At 38.3% G+C, this 25,291-nt stretch overlaps 2 protein-coding genes across 8 annotated transcripts in view; one reads left to right on the top strand and one right to left on the bottom strand.

Annotated features, from left to right (window-relative positions):
• The window catches only part of SSBP2 (single stranded DNA binding protein 2), a 548,369-nt gene that overhangs the window by 217,341 nt on the left and 305,737 nt on the right, over positions 1-25,291 (top strand). The gene's annotated exons all lie outside the window — the stretch shown is intronic.
• ATG10 (autophagy related 10) overlaps positions 1-25,291 on the bottom strand; it is a 151,001-nt gene that overhangs the window by 123,557 nt on the left and 2,153 nt on the right. The gene's annotated exons all lie outside the window — the stretch shown is intronic.

Genomic DNA, 25,291 nt, shown 5'->3' with positions numbered 1-25,291 from the left:
ACTCTTTTTATTTTCTTCCACTTTGTGGCTATACATGGCCTCACCTAAAACCCATTCAAGTCAATTGGAGTCTCCACTGACTTCAGTGGGCTTTTGATCAGGCTCACAGTTTTACTACTACACCTTTAGGCTGAGTAGAGAGTCAAAATTCAGGGGCTTGTGGGTTATTTCTGTTGGTGGGAGAATTATGTATGTTCCATAAAGGAGTTTGACTGTTTCTTATATTTAACTTGAATGAATGGCAGTGGTTATGACATTGCACCCCACCCCTGTTTAAATGAGATTTAATTTAACCCTCAGCATAATATTATTTTCAGGGCCTGGGTTACTTACTAGAGGGTAAATTTTATGCTGATTCAAGTATCTGTTTTGTTATTTGGCTATGGCTAAGCTGTCTGTTTTGCAATTGTATTTAGAAGTTACAGTTTTTTTGTTAGGTGCTCAGAGGCATTTGAATAAGAATGCTAGAGAAATTATTTTAAAAATAGAGTGTGAACATTTTTCTACACTAGGGTATTACCAAACATGATTATGCTACATAAACAAGAATACATACAATATTTTAATAGGTTTAAGCAGAACATAAAATGTCAGGTTTATCAGTTTAGCCAAGGACAGTATCATTTTTTTTTTTTTGGAAGTTTTATGACCATTATAGAAAAGTGGGCAAGGTGAGGAATTGTTCTGTCAGCATTGGACAGTGTATTGCTCATTTTAAGTTCTCCATATGCAAATGATGCTTTGCAGTAGCTAGTTATAATGTAAAGTTTTCTAAGTGTGCTCAGGGCCAGCTTTAGGCCAATTCGCCCAATTCCCTGGAATCAGGCCCCACGCCTTAGGCCCCTTTTTAATTTTTTTTACTCACCCTGGCAGTGGTCAGCTCCGTGCTCTCCTGGCCGGAACTCCAGCTGGAGCATGGCAGCCCCACGGCCGGAGCTCCGGCTGGAGTGTGGCAGCCCCACGGCCCCACACCCCAGCTGGAGCGCCACAGCCCTGCAACCCTGTCCAGAGCGCGGCAGCCCATGGCTCCACTCTCCTGGCCAGAGCTCCAGCTGAAGCACAGCAGCCCCACGACCCTGGCCAGAGCGCGGCAAGCCCCACGTCTCCGCTCTCCCGGCCAGAGCTCTGGCCAGAGCACAGCAGCCCCCCCCACGGCCCTGCTCTCCCGGACAGAGCTCCGGCCGGAGCATGGCAGCCTCGTGGCCCCGCTCTCCCGGCCGGAGCTTCGGCTGGAGTGCGGCAGCCCCGCACTCCCAGCCGGAGCTTTGGCTGGAGTGCAGCAGCCCCGCGGCCCCGCTCTCACGGTCGGAGCTTCAGCTGGAGCGCAGCAGCCCCACGGCCCCGCCTGGAGCTTCGGCCGGAGTGTGGCGGCCCCGTGGCCCAGCGACCCTGGCCGGCAATCCGAAGTGCTGCAAAGACTGGGACCACTGCTCAGTGAGTACAAGCCCTGCCGCCCCGCCCCAGGAATTGGGCCCTGAACTTGCTAAAGCTGGCTCTGAGTGTGCTGTTTCTAATTTTCTGGATATGGAGACCTGAGAGCGCCAGAGCTTTTCTGTTAAATATTCTTGAGACAGACCATTCAACCAGCAGTGCATCATTGTTCTAATGATTCAGTTTTCAAGATTTTAGTTGTTGCTAGCTTCCTGCAAGTACATAGCTTGCTTTATATTCAAGTATAATTTCCCCTAGTTTTAATGAAAACATTTAAGACTCCATAGATGTCCCTGGTTTCTGCATTAGCTCTCCTTAAACAAATGTATTGTTAAATGAGGGCATTATTTTGGAAAGCCAGAAGCAGTGTGTGTCCTGTCAGGTGGGCTTTGAACATGACTTTACTTTGTCTATAAATGTGTGTGTGTATATATATATATACACACACACACACACACACTGTTTGTTTCTTTTCAAAAGGAGGTTGTGTTGTATTTACATTTTGAGATTGGTGAATGAATACTCATTTTGGGTGAGTGTTAAGGCTGTGTTGTGATGAATATTATTTTATTCTTGATAAGAACCATTTGTTTGTAATTTATTAAACTATTGATTTCCTTGCTTTTAAGTGCTTGGATTTTGAAAATTAAGTGATAAGTACATTACTGTCACTTAGCAACGGTAACTGATTTTTTTAAGCAAAGCTTTTTGTTTCTAAAATGTATTAGGGATGCCATTTTTGCTAAGAGGAAATATCTGTATTTTAAATGGGAGCATGATGAAGTGGAGTACCTCCTTGGAAGCCAGAACTTCTGAAGTCTAGTTCTAGCTCTGATATGGTCTTCCTGGGTTGGCCGAAGCAAGAAACTTAAACCTAAAAATTGGTTTTTATCAAAAGGGGTCTCTAGAGTCCTGATCCGGCATCGTGAAAGTCAGTGGGAGCTTTGCCATTTACTTCAATGAGCATAGGATCAAGCCCTAATTTGGGATGCCAAACTCCTGAAACCCAAGACAAAATGTTTTTATACCCAACTACTGTTGACTTCACTTGGAGTTGTAGGGGAGCAGCACCTCTGAAAATCAACAGTATCCAATGCTGAGGAATTCAAAATTTGTGGTCATTTTTGCAAATATAGGCTTCAGCTTCTCTCTGTCTCTCAATCTGTAAAACTGAGATAATACTATACTTAGTTTACAGAGGTGTCGTCAGGATTTAATATGTGTATTGAATATGTAGTGCTATATCATTATGTATTTAAAGTATTCAATGATTTATTTTATATCCCCCTTCAGGGCTCAGTACCTTACTCATAGTGAGTATGTCACCAGGCTTGTCATGTAAATGAAGGTGGGGTAGCTGAAATATGTGCATCACATATTACAAAAAAATGTTAACATCAACACCAGTGTTGCCATATTAGTGAAATACTACATGAGAAGCAATGTCTTCTAGTGGTTAAGACCTTGTCTTTCCTGGCTCAGCCACTGACCAGTCTTGTGACCTTGGACAGATCATTTCATCTTTCTGTACATATGTCCATTCTTTGTCTGTCTTGTCTAGTTAACTTGTAAGCTCTTCAGGGAATGGACTGTCTCAAACTATGTAGTTTTGCTTAGCAAATAGGACCGTCATCCCACCTGGGCCTCTAGGAGCTACTGGAATACAAATAATTGCACATTGTTGCAGTTTGTTATTCCAAGAATACAGATAACTTCCTGACAGTGAAATATATTAGCGTTGGAAGTTCCATTGCTTTAAAACTTGACTGGACAAAATACTTTAGAAAACAATCCTGCATCAGTAAAGGGATGGAAAGCATGTCTGAAAAGTCTTTTGTATTTTTAAGTTCTATGATTCATTCCCAAGAAAAACTCCTTCCAAAAAGCCATCGATCCATCCAGTAATTCAGGCAACACTATCCCAGCAAAGTTCTCCAAAGAAATAATAATGTTCTGTTTATGAATTGATAGAATTAACATGACTTAAACTTAATTTCACCAATCCCCCCTTAATGTGATTCAGATTTTGAGCAATACACAGTGGCTGCTAATGCTATTTCTGCCACTTTTTGGTTTCTGGTCACTCTTGGTTTCCTATGCTAAGTACTATTGCTAAAGGAAATGAGCTAACAATCTGCTGTTGCCTATACCTGTCTCAGAAGGAAGAGCACCAGAGATTTTCAAAAGTATTACAACAATGGAATATTGTAATTGAAGCCAAATAAAAATTAATTTATAATCAAAGAAGAATGCTCTGGCTTTAGTCTCACAGGGCTGTCATGTGGCACACTTGAAAACAACATAGTACCTCAGAAATATCAAATTCTTTCTTTCTTTGCCGTACATACACCAACTCAGCCAGCAAATGTGTCTGCTAAAACAACAATTAAAAAAAGGAAGGGCTACATACAGTGAACATCTGGAGCAAGGAAATTCTGGGCCTAATCCTTCTCTCCTGGAAATCTGTAGCAGCAAATATCCATCATGACTTGTTGCTTAATTTAAACATCCTTTTAAAATAATAAGGGACTTGCTCAAATGTCACATAACAGAGAGACAAAATAATAATGTTTTATGCCTTTCTCTTTAGACTGCACTACCAAATTGTTCACTTGTAATTCACTGCTGCTAGAATTGGAGAAGTATGGTTTTGAACATTGCTGTTATAGATGTAGCCTTTATCATCAAACAACTTTAACTTTATGATATAATTAATAACTCACCTACTACAACCGTATGAAGTAGGTGAGTGTTTTTCTCTTCAATAGACAGATGGGAAAACAGAGGTTAAGTGACTTACCCAAGTACACAGCGAATCTGTGTCAGGACAGGGAATGGAACTTGAGTTCTTGGTTCTCATAGCCTGTACCTAGACCACATTTCTCAATACCATGTGTATGCCATTGTGTATTTGGATAGCTCAGTGTAGTTTCAAAAGGAAACAACTTGGGGGGTTGGGAAGAAGCATTCCTTATGGGAATTTTATTTCATACCTGCTTACGTCAGGGTTTCCTACATCTTCATCTGCCTGCTGTTGAAGACAGGATACTGGACTAGATGGACCACTGATGCAATAAAGCACTTCTTGCATTCTGATATTTTTTGGCAAATTTCCCACAGATGGTGGCTATTTTGCTAGTATCTACTTTACTTTACTTTAAATTATAATAATCTTTTCTTTCAAACTTTCAACCTTCTTTCACAAATGTTTCACATCATCCTCTTTGTTATATCTCTCACCTTTCTTGTCTGTCTTTCAACATTTTCCACATTAGACTAATATAGATTGAATTGGGGCAGGGACTGTGGGTGAAATCCTGGTCCCAAAAAAGTCAATAGTAAAATTCCTGTTGACTTCAGTAGGTAGAGCCCTGCGCAGATGCAGATTTATATCTGCGGATATAAATTGGTATCCGTGGAACCGCAGGCCTCTCCCGGGAACCACAGCGGTGAAAGGAGCAGAATGTGGGGCTGCCACTCCCAGGAGCCAGCACCCCATGCCAGCAGTTCCTCTGATGCAGCCGTACTACTCCCCAGCCCCGACCAGTGGGACGGGCACCAGTGGGACGGGCATTGGCAGCTGTCCCTGGTCATGCTCTTTTATTCAAGCGGCACGCGTGCCCCCAAATAGAAGACGCAGACAGCTGCGTGAAAGGGATGGGGACAGGACTGGGGGCAGTACAGCCATGCCAGAGGAGCTGCTGGTGTGGGGTGCTGTCTCCTGAGAGCAGTGGCCCCATGCTCCGCTCCTTTCACTGCTGTGGTTCCCGGGAGAGCCCTGCAGTTCCAGATACCGATTTATATCTGCGCAGAGCTCTGTCAGTAGGGTCGGACTTTCACCCTGTGTGTTTATTTCTCTAGACCCGTGAAAACATAAGATGCTACATGAAAACAGTTTAAGGCATCAAAAGGTGATAATACAAAGCAGGAAAATTGGATTATGGGGCTCTGACAATAATTAAGGGACCTCATTTGAAATAAAAAATATATACACACAGAGAACCATTTTTTAAAATTAGCTTTGATTAATCATTTTTAAACCTAGTAAGATCAGAGTCAACAAGAAAAAACAGCATCTGTAGCAATGGAGCAAAAGTCGTTATAATAGGAGATTGTGATGGTATCATAAGAGGATACCATTATTAAGTTATTTAATAGTCATACATCAAAACCCAAAATAACCAAGATAGCACTGTCAATTTCATTAAAACCAGTAAATCAGAATCTTCTAAGTCAAAGTATAATAATGCCTTAAATATTTTGTATAGGATCTCAGCCACATCAGAGCTACATATTTGTAGTATTCCCAGTGAGTGAGTTACTTAGACTTACCAGGTTAGATTCTACTCATATGCACATGGATGTCAGTCCAGAGTAACTTCACAGATTTTCAGTGAGATTCAGGTTCCTACGTCACTTTTGAAAATGGGACTTTCCCACTGCCTATGGACTACAGGAGTTAAATATCCATGTAAATAGTCTGAGAGTCCTCCAGTGGCACTTATGTTCTATGTTTTAGTAACTAGCCAGAACAGCTATATAAAATTGCATGTTGTGTATATTAAATACAGTTATTTGGACCCATCATGTCCATGTGGTTTTTTCATACTATTACAGTTGTGTAAAGAGAAAAAACCAAAACAGTTCCTAAGTCACTTAGGAACCTTTTAAAATTTAACCCAATAACATTAAAACTTCAGATTGAGTCACCACTAGGATCTAGTTGAGAGGGTATAACTCTTCAGTTTGGCATTCTGGAATTATCATTCCACAATTAACATTAGGAAAGCAAAGATGGATGGCTAAAGGAGAGAGTGTTCCATTCTTGATTCCTAGAAAGTTTCTTACCCCAAACTGATATACAATATGATGTTTAGAGAAGATTTTCCCCAATAAGGTAGACTAGGGGGAGAGGTCAAGAGTGAAGCTGACTACACAAGAAATAGCATACTGGAGCAGAACAATTATTATCAATCTCATCTGGTATCCTGCCTTTGAGCCTTTGCCAGATGTTTCACAGTGAGGTGAAAAGCCTAATAATGAACCAAATTGTTCAAAGCTGAACTATGGGAGGAGAGTTCTTCCTGAGCACTGTTCTAATTCATCGTGTGCCTTGATGCATGGGAAATGACTGATCTTGTATTATTTTCTTTCCCAATCTAACAGCAGATACTCTTCTTATAGGGTCAATTTTTTTAACAATTACCTAGATAAAACTGCAAACAAGTTAAACAAAAAGAGCTTAAACCTCCAGCTACTTGACAAAATAAAAAGCGGTAAATTCTCTAGGTTGCACCATATGGTGACAGGTCTTCAGTGATCAAAAAATGTCCAAATAGATTTGTGTAACAAAACAAGATAGATATTTCTGAATAAACGTTGACTGAAAAGAAACAAACTCAGCCAAAATGAACAATATATATCTACAACAATATAAACAAAATGTATTTAAAATAAAAGTGGAGAAACAGCTTTACTGTAGTAAAGCATAACAAAACTACAAGAGTCTTACTCCTCAGCCTTTACAATACTCATTAGTATCATTCATTCCAGCTCTCTTTTTGACCAATCTAGAAGTGGCCATCATTACAAGCTGTTGACCACAGGTGTGCATCCTCACCAAAATGGGATATTTTTCTGAACTTTCCTCTGCTGCACTCAAAACATGTTCTTCGGAGCCTTCTGTGTTTGCAATTTTTTTTACAATGATTCATACAAAGGCTGAGAACTTGAGCTTCAGTTGCACTAACACTTGGTGAAGCTAAATGAGGGAGAAAGGAAAAGTGGGTCTAGGTCACCTTTCTTAATGTTGGAGCTGCCTGGGAGCAAACTGGCCTCTCACAGCTGCTCTAAGTACACTGTCTGGAATAGTCCCTGGGGACTACCTTTCAGCCTCTTATCACATCTGATACCTACACTGTAATCCTTCTTACAAAGGTGACTTAAGCTGGCTACATCACTGGTGGAATCTCCAGCACATAAACCCGACTGCATCTTTAGGGGAATCTCCAGGTTCCCGTTTAGAGCAGCTTTAAGTTTCCTTGGCACAACTGACAGTCTGGACAGAATATCTGGGCCTAGATATTATCTATTTTGGACCCTCAGTTCTGATTGAGAGTACAAACAAGACAAGGAAGCCCTTATCTAGACTAAGATTTAAAAGTACTGGCTAACACATGCTAACACACACATTTAAAAAATGTACTTTAGACAAGGTACATTGCCTTTAATATATGCTAAACCAGCCAACTTAAAGCCTTGACTCCTCCCTAGGTTTTAACCTGTCCATTTTAGAGTATGTTCAAGTATAAATTGCCTTGTCTATTCTAGATTTCTGGAACATGTTTGTTAGTATCATGTTTGCTAAATATCCTAACACACTTTTATAACTTTTATAACATACCTTTTATCTCAATCTAGACAAGGCCGGAAGCTTTTTTTCACTCATCTTAGCTATGCTCCAAAAGTTTGAGAGACTTTCAGAATTCAAATCCAGCTAGTAAATAAAAATCCAGTTGTTCTTTAATTCAGCTTCTTAGTATAAAATCTTCCATAACAATAGCTTATTCATCCAGATGGAATTCTACCTACAGCATGACTGAACATATGCTATTTTCTAATAAAGAAATCATTGAATACATCAGGTAGAATGATATTCTGGAGAACACTTTTCTTCATTCTGTTCAATGAACCGTGCTGGATTACTTTACTTTTCTGATCCAGCAACTCTTGATGATTACCACCAAAGAAATCAGTGCTGAAAAGGACTTATCGTATGGTCCTGATCTTGCAAACCCTTACTCATGTGAGTAATCCCATTAACTTCAATGGAACCTCAAGATAAACACATTGGAAGTTTTCAGTCCCCATTCCTTCTGTTTTACACAAGGCTTGTGGTTTCTTAATGCTTGTGGGAAGGGGGTTAATTCTAAAATCTTAAGACTCAAATTACCAAATTCACCCCTGGCATAAGTAGGTGTACCTCTAATTATTTCATCAGAATTGCACACACTTCCACTAAAGATGAATATAGTCAAAATATTTCAGGTTTGGGAGGTGCAAAGGGTTATCTAAGCCTCCCCATCTTTTGAGGTTCAGTCGTCATTACTTTAGTCACCTGCAGGATTTTTACGTGGTAAATAATACAATAAAAGTCACAGACTGTCGAGAAGACAAGGGGATGAAGAGCAGACTGTCATTGAAATTGGAATGATTTATTTAATAACACTGTGAAGTAGCACATTTTAGCTTCACCGACTCATCAGTGTCAGCTCTACTAATCAGTGCATGCCTCTGACAGCTCCTTAACATAACAAGGAAACTAATGTAGCCAGACTCACTAGTGTAACTCTACTGAAGTCAATGGGGTTACACCCTGAATAAACGTGGTGCTATGTGATTAAAACTAAACCACATCTAAGAGTTAGTCTACACTAAAAGTGCTACATCAGCACAGATGCATCTGTAGCATGTCTAGTGAAGACACTTTATGCTGACAGGAGACAGCTCTCCTATCAGTATAACTACTCCACCGCTGCGAGATGCTCTCCCGCCAACAGCACCAATGTGGACAGTACTTAGATTGCTGTAACTTGTATCATTTGGGGTCTGGAGCTTTTTCACACCCCAAGCAAAATATAAATTATATTGACAAAAGCAGTAGTGTATAGCTTCCCTAACAAAGGGAACTTTTCTGGGAATTGTCCTGAAGGCAACCGATTCAAACATCCAGGTCAATACCCTGTATGTTATGTAAAAGCAAAACACAAAGCCAAAATAAAATATAGCTAATATAAATCTTAGACCCCTATGCTAAATGTGATTTGTATTTTAAAGACAGGAGTATAGTAATCTGGGTGTTACAATATTTGGATATGTCCAATGACAAATTCAAAGACTCACCCAATACTAGTGAATGATGATGCATTCTGTTTTCCCAGCCCTGCTCCTTTTGTCTGTTATCCAGAATGGCCACCCTAATTCCAGCCACTCTCTGTTTCACTCCAGTGCCTTCTGACTTCTCCAATCTTTTCTCCATCCCCCACCAAAGTCTCTTGTGGGTCTGATTTCTCCTTAAACCCTTTCACACCCACACCTCCCAAAAAATCCTTATTGACCTTTCTTCTTGTGGCTTTTTGCCACCCTTTCCTTCCCAGGTCACCCCTTCTGTCTGCTAGCTTTGCCCCCCTTTTTATCTCCGCCCTTCCAATTCCTAAATCCCTGCAAGCTCTGCTCCTCTATTTAATCTTGGCACCATACAATACCCATATGTTTCTGATAAAGGCAGTTCAGTGTTTGTAATCCCGGATTAGATTTAAATTAATTTTTAAAGACAAATTAGATTTTTTTCCCCTTCATGCTGTCACTTTAGGGCAAAATTAAGGTAGTTGGGTGCCCTATGAATGTTTATATTTTATCATATTTGGATTTTTTTTAAGATTAGCTTTAACTCTGAATTTCTTGTGTTTATAATCCTTGTTTGTGGAACAATTGCTTCATCCCATGAATGTATTTTACTTTAAATATACTCTCAAACTAACCCCATTTTAACATAGTTTTCAACTTTGAATTTCCATATTATACCGTCTTTTATATAATTCAATTGTGCAGTCTCCCCTGGAATATTGTGCACAGTACTGATCACCCCATTGAAAAACAATATTGTAGAACTAGAGAGGGTTCTGAGAAGGGCAGTGAGAAGGTTCAATACTGGAAAATCTCTCTGTGAAGAGATGTTGAAAAGATTGGGATTATTTTAGAAAGGAGACAAATCAGAAGGGACATGATAAAAAATACATAAAATAATGAATGGTACAGAAATGGCAGATTGGCATCTGTTCTTTCTCTCTCTCATAGCACAAGAAAAAGGGGACACTGAATTAAATTAAAAGGTGACAAATTCAAAACCAATAAAAGCAAATACTTCTTCACACAACATGGAAGAGACTGTGAAGTTCCCCGCCACAAGAAGTTGTTGAGGCCAAGAATTTACCAAGGTTCAAAAAAGGATTGGACATTTATATGATATCAATAACATCCGGAGTCATAGTTTATGATAAAAATTTTGGAGGGTTAAACCTCATACTTCATGGCTTAAACCAATCTCTCGCTATTAGAGATAAAGGTGAGACCTAATGTTGGGGGAAGATTATCCCACATCTGCCTATTGTGGGATTCTACAACTTCCTCTGAAATATCTGGTACTGGCCACTGTCTGGGACAGGATTTTTAAGTCTGATCCAGTATGGGAATTCCTATGTTTCCATGCCTCCATAATATTTTTTAACAATTATGTGGTGGTTGCAGTTTAAAAATATCTCCATTTCAATTACACACCCTCCATTTCAAGAGTTCTCAAATTTTTTCATGGTGTGGGTCTCAATAGAAAGGTTATATTTTAAACCACCTTCTCTTACATTCACAAATGTGTGAACAATTTCCCCTCCCATTCATAATCAAATAACATCTTTGTATTGACTACTGCAGTTCCTTACATAGAAAAGTAATATTAGGATAATATTTATATATTTTATCTGTCTTCGATTTGATAAATGTTTGGTCCTTTTTAACTGAAAGAGCCCGGATACTTACAGAAACAGCTGAAAGCAAGAAGAAGCTATCAACATCCTCAGATATGAGACATCTTTGCACCTCTCCAAACTTAGTCTGAGAACAGCTGCTCTATTCCATTTGATCAATCTAAAGAGTGAGTATGTCTAGCGATAAGAGCATGAGGTTGCGTGTCAGAAAATCTGAGATCTATTCCTGGCTCTGCCACTAACTCATGTAACCTTTGGCAAGTTACTTGCCCTTTTATTTTCCCATCTGCAAAATGAGGATGATGATATTTTAAGAGGTATTGTGACGGTTAATTCTATAATACTTATAAGGTCATTTCAGATTCTCAGATGAAAATGTTCATGTATAGAAAATCAAAATACAATTACTATGAAAATACACCTTATTGTTTCATGTAAAAGAGAATGCAAGAGAGAATGATGAGATAATCAGACCACTGAAAGTGGAAGACTTTGGGACATGACATTAAAGAAGAAAAATTAATACCATCTCACTCAGTTCACAGAGCTCTTTTCTAGTAGGGAACGTTCATTTCCTTTATTAGTTCTTTGCATATTGATATATGAGACAAGATACAAGCTGGTATAAATGATTGGGAAAAGGAAATTGTAATAACATAATTTAAGGGCCAAATCTTGTAACCATTACTCCTGCAAGCAATCCCACTGAACTCACTGAGACTACTCCTGTAAGTTAAGGATCTGGCCCTATATATATAAATGATACTTGTAACATTGGATAATGGTGTATTGTAGATATCACATGGTCTTATTATAATTGTCAGGTTTTTTAGGCTCAAGAAAAACTGTTCCCTAAGATTGATCATTTTTTTATGTATTAGACAGCCAAGGTCAGAACTAATCCATGTTGCCATCAAGTCCCTTGGCTGCTCCTCAGCTAATGTTCCTTCTGAAACTAATGTTCTTTTTCAGAGACTATTTAGTACTTCATGAGATGAAGTAGCTACAACTCAATCCAGAAAAGGCTAAAGGGATGACATTTATAAAGCTCAAGTTGCCACAAATCTGATTTAACTATAACTGTACTGGGAATGATGTAAAGTCAGACATAAATGAGATATAACACTAAGGGAGTGGAGGTTATACTATCCTACATTTCATTTATTGAACTTTCTTAAATTTGTCTGCTTGTTGGGATTACCGTAGTATCATGGAGGTTTCAGTAGAAATATAATATAATCTATAATTGGGATTTGCATTTATGACCCAGTCCAGTGTCCAGTGCAGTCAAAGGATAAACCCCCCATTTCAGTAACATAGATTCAGCCCCTTAAAATGAACTAAAATCCCTTTGTTTCACACTTTAATGATTGAATTTAATCTCCAGATTTGACCCAATAACTCTTCAAATAACAGTTGCATTTTCTTTGTAATATTTTGAATTATGACTTTGAAAGAGGAAAAATTTTAAAATGCTCTTTTTTTATATTTTGCCCTGTTTTCCTTTATTTCTTTGGGTTTCTCTGGCTAAACCACCAGAGAACTCACAAATCTGACTTCTCTCATACATTCATTTAGACATAGGCCACTTTTGAACTTTTAAAATGAAACACAAAAGACTTATTTCCCTTTTATTGTCATATCCTAATTGAATTCTGTCAAGATTAGCTGATGCAACTGCTCAGTTCTGTCTGCCACTTCTGTTTTCCAATGCTGCCAGCCATCAAACTTTTGGTGAAAAACAGCAGTTTTCAAAAGTCAGAAGCATAATACACCAATGAAGGCGTGTGCAAATTTTGGTTTCTGTGACTTACACTACCAGGACTAAAACTATCAAGAAAGCACAGATCACTCACATTTTTTCTTAATCATTACAGATAATTTTCTCTCAGCCACCGTTTCCAGTCCAACATGATCTCATATACTTCCAAATACCAGTAAAAAAAAACAAAAAAAAAACTATATATCATATTACTAACAGTGCAGTTTTTTTAAATCCATACCAACCTTATATTAATCATCCAAATGTAATCATATAACCAGTACACATTGCTGGGGTGACGGGTTCATGTTGGTTGTTCAAGATAAGTGTGGTGATACACATGTGAGCAGTGTGTGGTGGGAAGGAGATGACAGAGGTTAAGAAAGGGAACTGATGACTAGAGCATAGATGGGTGCTTATTTCCTTGCTTTTACAATTTGTGTTGGTTATGCAGAATGGAACCTTAACTCAAAATTAATAATTTTTTGTGTATGGGAATAATACTGATAGCGATTTAGAAAATATCTTGTGGGAGCACGGTGACTGGGTAATGAGGCTTGTAAGCATTGTAATTACAGGTAATTATAGAGCCATACCTATACAGGTAAGAATGAATTAGCTAAAACATTAAAATACCCATTTAAGAAGCTCAATAATTGATTACGGGTTGTGTGGTTACATTGCAGCACATAAACTTCATGAGTGTGTTGGCACTCAATCTTTATGTGTGTCCATATTATAACTGCAAATCCCTTTGTGCTTTATTATTTACATACTGTCTTTTTCAGAAAGTGATAAGACAGGTTTATAACATCTAGGAATGTCAGCTTGTTCTATGCAGCCAAATCCTAGTTCTCATTTCAGAGATCAGTCCTCCCTAATCTTTAAAAAAATAAAAAAATCCCAGCCTCCCTCCCTCACACACACACACACACACACACACACACACACACACACACACACACACACACACACACACACACACACACACACACACACACACACACACACACACACACACACAACAACTCCTAAAACTTTATACAGAAATAGCCTAAGATGCTGTAGTAACTCTGTTGTTTGCTGTAGTGTTCTTACTCAGCCAGATAGTCCCCAGGGGAAGGTATGATGGAGAGAGTGCATGTTAGAGTGGGAGCTCCACTGCCCTTTGAAACATGCAGCATACCCTCCCTCTCTGCCCATCCAGTTCTGCTAGCTATCCAGATGGATGAGAATGTAGTTTTTGTGAAAATGACACCTCTCCACTGGGAAATGTTTCCTTCCTAGTACTTCTGCCCTCCTTTCCAGACTGATTCCCAATGTTTGGTAGCACAGTCACTCCCATGGCAGAGTGTTACACACATTATTAAAGGTATTGGGAGGAAAATTATTAAAAAGAAGAAAGCTTCTTGTTAAGCAGTCATAATGGGAAAGTAAATATATATGAGTACTTGGTCATTAGATAGGATGTTGTTAATGAAGAACATTTCTTTAAAGTTTGTGTCCTTAACTTATAACAATAAATGCCATTCTTTAACAGATGGTGTCAGACAGAGACTGCAGACAGTCCTGTAGATCACAGGTTTTTGTTTGTTTGTTTTATTTTACAGCCGTCCTGTGCCAATGTTGGCACACAGGACAGAAACCAGTCTCTTCTGTTCCTCTCTGTCATTTGCTCTGGGGTGTTGAGATCTACTGTTTTGCCCTCGCTGCTAAGGGTTCTTGTGCACCCACATTTCCTCACACTAGTTGGCTTCCATTTGACAACCTCATGTGGTAGTCTGTGTGTTGGAATCCGGAGTACATGTCCATATACATCCAGCACTTCCTTCTGATTCTGGTGGAAACAAGCTGCTGGTTGGTTTACTTCTCAGATCTCTTTATTGATGATGAAGTCTTTCCAACCAATGCCCAGAATCTTTCATCTTTTCAAAGGTCTCTAGTTTTCTGTCTAATGTTTTAGTAGCTCTCCAGCTCTTGCAGCTGTATATTAGCACTGAGGTTACATTTGAATTGAAAATTCTCGGTTTTGGTGCTGTATATCTTTCTTTGCATTCCATGCATTTTTGAGTTTAGTAAATGCTATGGATGCCTTTCCTCTTCTTGATGTTACTTCCTTCTTGAGGTCACTGTTCACTAATATGGTGCTGCCCACATAGATGAATTGTTCTGTTGTCTTGATATTTTTGCCTGCTAATGTGATGTTGCTGATTGACGTGGATTTCAAGGATGTTCGTTTTAGCATAACTACTTTTGAACCCCACCTGCCCTGATATCTTTGGCATGGTTTTTCAGGGATATCATTCAGTAGCACAGCATCAGCAACAAAGTCTATGTCTTCTAGACATTTGCCACCTCCCCATGCTATACCAGTGTTTGTGTTCTAACATAACACATTTGATCACAGTAATGCATAATATTTCCTGTAAGTGTGTACAGGACAAGTTCACACAAATGTGAGCTTGTTTGGTTTTTTAATTTGGTCTCATTTTCCTCAATTAAGTTTACTTCTCATTGGTGAATAACAGTGTTCACCAATTGCATTTATTATTGTAAGCAAATGTATTCTATTTTACAATGACTTTTCATCTACCCTTGTATTTATATTGCCTTTATTTAGAAAGCTGATTTTACTAAAGAGAGACACTCAAAGAAGTTGGAGCCGTATGTTCTTAAACAGTCACTACTGCTTAGCAAAATCCTTCGTAATCTCAGCTGGTTTCAACTGTGACTGCCCTGAGTTAAGATTCTCCAAAAAAATGCCTTTTGAATAAAAAATATTCAGCCATAATTTACAATAAGTATGTGTTGTTTTGAAATGCCTTACATTTACTCTTACAAATTTGAAAAACAGGGTCAAAGCTGGCTCTGTATTGACCAAACTAGTAGAAGCAGCAAAGAATCCTGTGGCACCTTATAGACTAACAGACGTTTTGGAGCATGAGTTTCGTGGGTGAATACCCACTTCCTCAGATGCATGTAATGGAAATATCCAGGGGCAGGTATATATATGTGTGCTAGCAAGCAAGCTAGAGATAACGAGGTCAGTTCAATCAGGGAGGATGAGGCCCTGTTCTAGCAGTTGAGGTGTGAAAACCAAGAGAGGAGAAACTGGTTCTGTAATTGGCAAGCCATTCACAGTCTTTGTTCAATCCTGAGCTGATGGCAAACTAGTAGGGTCATACTGCTGTATTTAGCTACACTGCAGCAGTCATATTCAATTTATCAGTGTAAATACACTGTATCTTGCACACACCAGAATGTGATATTTCCAGTCACATTACTGATGCTAAGGTTTGGCACTGGAAGTTTAAATACAAAGGTTAAACAGCAGAGATTTACTTTCCCTTAAATTTACTGATCTTTTTCATATGTTTCTCATATAAGATATTCAGTATCATACTAGGAAAGTAACAGGAAAGAAATTCAGAACTTCTAATTAGTATCTAATGGAGTTGCCAGTTATTTTTAGTATGTAAAATGGTTGGCAAAGGTGTATGATGTGTCAGTAACTCAGTACAAAAAGTACATATTATTATTCTGAACAATTAGTAGAATGGTGGGACATCTTAAAGCTTTCGTCACAAATTGAACATAGTTTTTTTTTGCACAATTGCTCAGTTATGTAACCAGAAGTTACATATTTTAAAAGCCATTTTACATTGAATATGAAAACATTGTACCTGACCAAAAATAGCCCACTGCAAAATTAAACTCATAAACTTTGCATTATTACCTATACATTAGTGCTAATCTTGCATTAAAACATTCTCATTATAGAGCTGTAGTAGCCATTCCACAATTAAAGTTACAATTAGCTTCTCACTATAGGCTTGATTTTTAAACCTGCACTTTCACCTGCCCCTAATTGTTTCTCTAATAAGAAATCAATCTTAAAATTTTGCATCTATCATTATGGGAAATTTGTTAAAAGTCATAAAAGTAGTTCTACAGTGACGGCATTTTGAAAATGTGCTTATCTTTTTTTGAAATATTTCTCTGGCTCAACGTATCTCCAGAATGGCTTTGGTTAGATATACCAGATGTGTTTGTAGTGTTGCCCTCATTAAGGAGAAATGTCTTAGTATTTTAGGAAGAGCAACGGATGGGTTAATAATAGTTCTTACTATGTGTACCTTTTATTTTTATTTATTTTTATTATTTCTTTGGCTTTATAAAAGAGGGATTTATCCAAGACTCTAGGTGACACAGCCACAAATTAAATGGCTGTCTATACAGCAATATTTAAATGATCATTATTATCATCATTTATACATATTGTGCACACAAAAAATACATTTTAAGAACATTATTAAGGTAGCAAAGTCAAAGACTCAAAAGCTAGGAAACGATAGCATTGAAGTTGCCTGTGAAACCTTAATTCAGCTCCTTTGTGCGTATACATTATGATACAGTTTTAATGCCATATTTTTTCCACAGCACCCTTGCATTATTCAGTGCACTGGATGGACAGTGCTCGTTTAATGAGCAGCTATTCAGTATTTTGGTTTAATCTCATTGTTCGGTGTGGCCCTGTGCCTTTTTTACTGCACACTATTCAAACCCTGCCCTGAAGACTGAATTTTTAATTTCCGCAGGGGCTATTCTACAGCACTCATCTCTGTAATATTAGTTTTTCACAAACATTAAATAATTCATCTTCACAGCACTTCTGTGGGTGAGGAAGTGCTAGTATCCTCATTTTATAGATGGCAAACTGAGGCACAGAGAGGTTAAGGTAAAAAGTGTCCACTAATTTTGAGTAACCAATTGATGCTGATTTTTTAGCATATGAAGCATTATATAGCACTCTGTATGTTTAAAGCAGCCCCTATTGCTTCAGCTGCAGCTGTGAGTACTCAACATTTCTGTAAATCAAATGTCAAAGTATCAGGTAGGGCACCCATAAAATGAGAAATACATAATGACCAGTTGTGAAAAGGCTGATTAAGTGGCTTGACTAGCATCACATAGGAATTCTGGGGCAGAGGCAGGGATAGAATATAATTCCCCAGGACAGCATTCAACTGCCTCACCACTCTTCCTGCAATCTCCTGTCTCATACACCATATACCTTCCAACTTCTGCAACAAATAAATCAGGGGTCCAACAAACAAGAGCCTGCTTTAGTACGCAGCCCTCATGCATCCCAGAGCAGGTTCATCCTACACACTGAATGAGGCAGGGTGCTTGTAAAATAATTACTGTCCTATTTATAGACTGTGTTATAGTGCATATACACAAGGGAGGTATAAGAAAGTTGCACTAGCAAACTTAACTCTGGCATCTCCTAACTTTTGAGAGCTTGGTGTTGCAATCTTAATAAAGTTCAGTTAAATTGAGCTTTTTAGTGTGTAATTTCCTGAGTTTTCAAAAAGCATACTGAAAAAAACAGAAATTCGATCATGTGGCATCATACTGATACCTACATGCTTCTTCAATTGTCTGGGAACCTTTAGATAAACCACACAAGCCTCTGCCACTTGATCTAACAGAGTAACTGATAGCAGTAGTAGGATTTCATCCTCTCCATGGACCAGCACTAGAAGGAATGGGGACATTTTCACAGATATTTGCTGATAGCAAAGGAAATGGTAAGTCTCAGGAATCTTGGGTACCATTCCAGGCTCTGGATGGGAGTGTTGCTCTAGCGGGCACAGAGTCTTCTGCCCATTCCCCACAAGCAAGACCCCTTCTGCTCTGTCCCCTCCAACCTGTTTCCCCCCTCCCCTCCCCATCCTCCAGTCATCCAGGTCTGATCTACATTGTGAGGGATCAATCTAAGTTACGCAACTTCAACTACGTGAATAATAATGTACTAATAATGTATTATAATGTACAGAATAATGTAGCTGAAGTCGACATACTTAGATCTACTCACCGCGGTGTCTTCACTGCGGTGAGTCGACTGCTGTTGCTCCCCCATCGACTCTGCCTGCGCTTCTCACAGTGGTGGATTACAGGAGTCGATAGGAGATCGCTTGGGGGTCAATTTATCGAGTCTAGAGTAGATGTGATAAGTCAACCCCCACTGGATCGATCACTGCCTACCGATTCAGCAGGTAGTATAGACATACCCCCATTCACATTGCCTATCCCCACTGGGTCCCAGTCCAAATCTCCCTCCCTATGCTTCTTTTTCCATATCATTGCCTCTCCCCCAGCTCTTTGTTCCAGACTCTTCGCTCAGAAAGTCCTGGTTGTCCCCCCCCACATCTTGGCTCCTCTTCAGATCTGTCTTCTCTCATCACTCCCTCTGGCCCAACTGGTTCTCAGTCCCAGTCTCCTTCCCCAGCCAATCCCATGTGCTCATCCAATATAATCTGTCCTCCACCTATTGGCTCTTTCCCTGCCTACCTCCCAGTCACAGTCACCACTCCTAGATCCCAGTTCCAGTTTTCCCCCACACTCCAAGTCCCTGTCTGTTTCCCTCTCACCATCACTCCCATCTCCAGTCTCTGCCTCCTCCCCAGGCTCCTTGTCTCAATCTATTCCCTCTATCCCCCTTTCTCTCTCTACCGCAGATCCAGCCCATGTCCCCTTTTCATTCAAATTGGGTAGCTTCCTCCTCCAGGCCTCTTGGGCCCAGTAGTGGGCTCACTGAGAATTCTAGGAATAAATCCATGTTTTCAGTTCAAGTGCCTGGACCTAGACCCAGTGCAGCCCGGAGCTGCAACTATAGATACAGTCCTGCTCAGTTCTGGAATAGAGCATGCCAAAGGCAGATGGAATCTGAATGGAATTTTATTGCTAAAATCTAAGATATTTAAAGATAGGCTCTGTACTGAGCGTGTGCAAATTGCACTTTTAAAAAAAGCTTATACCTTGACCAAATTTAGTCAGATTTTTACAGGGATGGAAAAAGGTATACCACTGACACAAAAGCTAGCCCCTGCCAAGTTTCAAGTCTCTCCACCTCCACAGCAGGGAGGTGCTAGAGATTTTCCAAGAAAAGGCTGACAAATTCTTAACATGAGCAAAACAACATATTTTTTCCTAGCATCCTTTTCAGAAACAGCTGAACCATTTTGGCTGAAGTTTTCCAAAAAATTCAGACATGCAGCACGAAAAAGTTCAGCCCAAATAATTAAAGTTTGGCAAAGTTAAAAGCAACTGAAACAGGTCTTACAATGGGAGATATCCTGCAAACTTAGTAATAGGCATCCCTACCAACCCCCTCACCAATATATATTTATAAATGTAATTATTTCTAAAATAAATGGATCTTTTCCCATCTTCAAAGTTTTCTGCAGGCATGAACCAAATTTAAGGTGATGGGCATGGACTCGGGGGAAAGATACAAGGGAAGGAATAGGGATGAACAAAGGTGGGGAGATACGGAGTGGGATGTAGGGGCACAGGTTGGGGTAGAAAGCTGAGGACACATATTAGGATCGTTTCTGACAGACTAAAGAATTTACTGTCATGGTGGGAGAATCAGTTTGGAAGGAGTCTCCAGAAAGAAGCAAAGATGGAGAGTTTGCCTAATGTCTCTTTTATTCTTCATTCCTCCACACACCATATTATGAATCAGTTGCTCCTCCTCCTTTTTTTGTACTATATCTTTAAAGAAGCTGTTCTTCTGCCTTTTCCTTTCCTTATTAAAATGAACAAGTGGTTCAAATGTTCCGTTTCTCCAAATTCCTCATGCGCTCTTGTTTAAAAAAAGCCAACAGCAGCGCTTAAGTTGTTCTGTTCTTCCCGGTCAATTCTATGGAAGGAGCCAACAGCTTCCTAACCCCATTCAGACTGATTTCCCAGCCAAATATAATGCTTATCCTGAACAAGTGGGTAAGCTGTTTTTTCAAGCCCTGACTATATAAGATTTCATCTTCATATTATTCCACCTGATTTACACTATCCTCATACATCCTTAAAATTTGCAGAAACAAATGTTAATATAACCATTTACCTATCTACATACTAATATGTGATAGCTCTCTTCAGCTAAAAATCCCATTTCTTATTCAAGGGATACTTTTTCAATATAATTCTAACACAGACCACAACATTACTCATAAAAAAAAACACATATGGCAGTTGTGACACAATATAGTTAAAAATACAAACTTGCTAGTCTACATATACTTACCTAAACCTACAACACCTTATAATCAACACATTTCATAACACCAAAAAGATCTAGCTTTCCAATTCAGTTCATATAAAATGTATTTTTACTCCACAAACACATCACTTTATGAGAGAACATACAGAACTCTGACATAAATTAATGAACCCTGGAGCTATTCTTCTTTTGAAATCTTTATTACAAATTTCACAATACATAAAAACAGGATGCATCTTACTACTTTACAGAACAAAACAACGGGCTGAAATTAAGTTTGGGTGGGTGGTGTAAGTTGGGTGGAGAGACAGTGATGAATGCTTATATGGGTGTGGGGAGCTGCTTATCTATCTTAGATCATGTATCTATTAATTTCCAGACATTCTAATATTTGAGTATTGTAAAATATCTAGAATTTTGGTAAAGAAAGCATAATATTGGTTTGGGGTATCAGCTGAACTCCAATGAAACATACCTTCAACTTCTACCCTTCTTTAAACAATGCTTTTTGTTTGATTTAGCCTCCCTCATTGTTAACTGAAACACTTTTAATTTGTAGATACATTTATTATACAATGTGAGAGCAGTATATGACCAATTGTCTGAATACATCATAATACTCCCAATATCCTAGGGTCTGGGAGCACTCTTCATCCCTGGAGTAATTCTGTGTAACAACAATTAAAGTCTTACTTAAGTCCCTGAAGAGAAGCATTTTGTGTTGCTTTAGAGCAGTCTTCTTCAACTTAGTCCAGGGGGAGCCATGTTCACTCCTCCTCTGACAGAGAATGTTTCCAATGATGCAACACTGCTATAGCTCGACTGTAAGTGTCTCTGTTGTACAGTCCATGGGCCTAGTATTAAAGAACATGCAGGTACATTACTCCTATGGACAACTCTGTAGCACCTGGAATGATCTGGTTTCACAGCAGTCCAGAAGCGTGTGGTGAACTCATTTAAATTAATTCCTTTTCCTTTGATTAGCTCTGTCCAGGTCCTGGCCCTCCTGCTACCGGGGGGGGGGGGACCCTTCTTTTAGGATATAATTAGCACTTCTCAGGCACAGAGCATGTCCAGGCCACAGAGCCAGGCTCTGCACTTATAGAGCAGCAGAGTTAAGATTTGGCCATACATCCTTACAGTGTAGTCATGGACCCAAATATAATATTTCATAATCATCCTTAGCGATCTACAGTCTTGAGTAACCAAGAACTTTCAGAAACGGTTACCTGCACTCAATAATGGTTGACAGAGAATCTCATGGAAAATGCTACTAAGTATTTTTCTGATTTGTTACATATTGTTGTTCAATATTAAAGTATTTTAAATGGTCAGAAAAGTTATTTTGTGCACAGTGCACCTTGGTACTGCCCATATTTACTTCTCATGTGTCTTATTATTTATTTAGTTGATTGACAAAATCAAATTTAATACTACTGTGAGTGTTGAAGACTAATGCTAATGGGAGGAGTTAGGCAGGGACAGGAATTGAGGTTAGGACAAGCTGGGACTTTATTGGTCTTGCATCATCATGAACAAAATGCTCAACTTGTTTCTGATTCCAGACTTTCTAATGGTGATGATGTACCTGGCTAAAAAGTCCATTCTGTAGCAGGAATTTCACACATAGCGTTGAGATTGTAATACTGGCAGTTAGCACAATCTTGTTTAGAGCTTTATCATTAATGGACTATAAATATAGAACTCTAATAATTTCTGCAGTGTCAATTTTCTGACCACATTCACACTTTAAAGAGCCACTAAAACATTAAATCCACCACTCAGCTGCTTATTTTCTTTTCTTGTGTATATTCATTAAGCAAGCCACATACTGAGTGGTCATTTGGAGCATTATCTACAAAATTCCATAATTTACTATGAGCCAAAACATTTTTAAGTTCTGCTATAAAAAAGAAACATTTTAAACTTCCTTTAGATCGCTGAGGTAATATTTAAAATGCTCTGCATGATTAATGAACAGTAGAATGGCAACCAGTACATGCAGGAATAAAGAACGGAATTAGCCCAAGTACTCCTACATACAGTAACTATGAGTTACCAAAGCTTTCTTTAGTATTTTTTCCTTATAGGTGAAGGAATGTCTGTAGGAATTAAAAAACACTATGCTAATATGCAGTTTTTTAGAGAAAATATATTTTGAATATTAAATATATTTCTAATTCATTTAAATTATAATTCTTATCAAGAGTTTGCAAAACTATATATGTTTGCAATCTTCCTTGTCTATTTTTAGCATTATACACATTTAACTAAACATAAATACAGAAACTTATCACACTTTCAGTATAGCATATTTTCATTAGCTGTACTGCTAAACATGTAAAAACATGTTACAGGTTACAAAACAGCAATAGATTTCAACCGCAGGCAAAGTAATCTCATATTAAAACTAGCATCAACACTACACAACTGACTCTTCTACAAAGCAGCACTCAGATGATTATTAGCAACAGCAAAGAAGGAAAAATAAAGTGGGAGAGAAGATTTTAGAAAAACATATACATTATTAGTCTCTTTGCACCATGGAAGATCCTGATTTCTATGATCCTTCAGTTTTGTTCTTCTCCCTCTTTATAGGACCAATGATGCACCACTGAAGTCAATGTGAGTTTTGCCATTGACATCAATGGGAGCAGGACTGGACTCCAGGAGGAGTTCACTGCCTATTTTAGACTGAAATTTACTGCTATTCCACACAAACTTAATACTACCCCTTTTTACAAATGTAAATTATTATGCTTTGATAAAACCCCATATACGTACAAAACAAGAGAAAATATTACAGCTACAATTGGATAAACAAAATTTAAAAAAATACTGACAGAGATATGGAATAGATCACAGCCCCCAGATTAACAGTCATAAAACTAGCCTGTGCTATACTATTAAAGTATATGAATTTCTTATCAGTTCTGGAAAGTGTGGATACTACCCATATGATGCAGATATTTTGTTTAAGGTATAAAATAAAAATCGCTATTTGAAAAGTCATCTTAAATATGCAATTAACACGTGATTTAAAAATATCTTATTTTGGATGAGATGGCAAAATCCCAAGAAACAAACTAAAATTTTTTTAAAAATAAAATGTACTTTACAGTGTATTCTAAACATCCAAGTTACAGACCTATTCCCATAAACCTATGCACATGGAAGTCAGGTCAATCTCAAATGGGTTTCCATGTGTGGAAGATGTGCTGGTTTGGCTCTGTGCTTACAAAGACATATAATGTTGGCATTTTAAAATAATGTTTTATTATCTAACGCAAAAAATAACTGAATCCAAATGAACACAGAGTTCAGAGAGGTCACATATTTTAATAAATTCCATTTAAGGAGTGGGCAATTAAAACTGGAGAAAAGATGCAACCCAAATATGCACAGACATTGATTATTCTTCTGATTCATTCAGCAATTTTTACAGCCTTGAAAATTAAGCACTTTTTCACCCTCATATAATGTGCACTGGGATCACACAAAAACTACTCAAAATGACTAGGCCATACACTTTTGAAAATTTACCTTGTCATGTCTCTTTCTGCATTCCAGACATGCCCACAACTGTTATTTGGCTTGTTCAGACAGCATGTCAGGTAAAGTTTTAATACAAAAAAAACTTACCCACAAAATTCAACAGTATTAAATAAGAAACAGATTCAAGGAAAAATAGGTTCGTGTGTTCATCTTGAACACCACAATGGTATTTTCCAGAAACTTCCAGGGTGGAATGTATTTGACAATAAGACGTTCCTTTCACAGCAAAGGCAGGTATATTTCCCTGTTTCCTCTTTAGGCAACACCAATCACTTTGAAATATTTCAGTGAATTTTTTATTATTATTATTATTATTATTTTAAACAATAGGCAATCGTTATGCATGAGTTCTAGGCACCTTAACAGCAATTAAATATACAATCAATTAAAATTTATGTCTTCAAATTTATAAAAATATCTATATGAACCCATCCTATGCTCTGGGTACCTATCCCATAAATGTAAAACACACATAATATAATACAAAAATACTACCCAGAAATATAAATGCTCCTAACCCTCAAGCAACCTCCTCTTCAACAGTCTGCAAAAAACTTGTGCATACAGATTACATAGTGTCTTCCAAATCACAACAACAACAACATTCTTTATATAAAGTGGGAGAGGCAGAAAGTATTCCTATTTAGTCTACAGAATGGGAAATTTTCCTTTGTTACTGAAAGACAAATACTGCTTGATCAACTTTATCTAGTATGTTTGGGTATTTTTTTGTTTGTTTGGTTTAGTACATACAGTATATGAAAAAGTTTCATTTTAAAAGTTGGTTAGGGACAGTGGCTTGCTGTCTACCGCACAATAAGTAAAGCTAATTCTCTCTCTCAGTCCTTATAGAACCATAGAAATGCAGGGCTGGAAGGGACCTTGAGAAGTCATCTAGTCCAGCACTCCATGCTGAGGCAGGATCGACCATACCTG

Source organism: Gopherus flavomarginatus, chromosome 3 (genome assembly GCF_025201925.1).
Source record: "Gopherus flavomarginatus isolate rGopFla2 chromosome 3, rGopFla2.mat.asm, whole genome shotgun sequence".
Lineage (NCBI taxonomy): Eukaryota > Metazoa > Chordata > Testudines > Testudinidae > Gopherus > Gopherus flavomarginatus.
The sequence above is the reverse complement of the archived record's forward strand: the minus strand, read 5'-3'. Positions and strand labels throughout refer to the sequence as shown.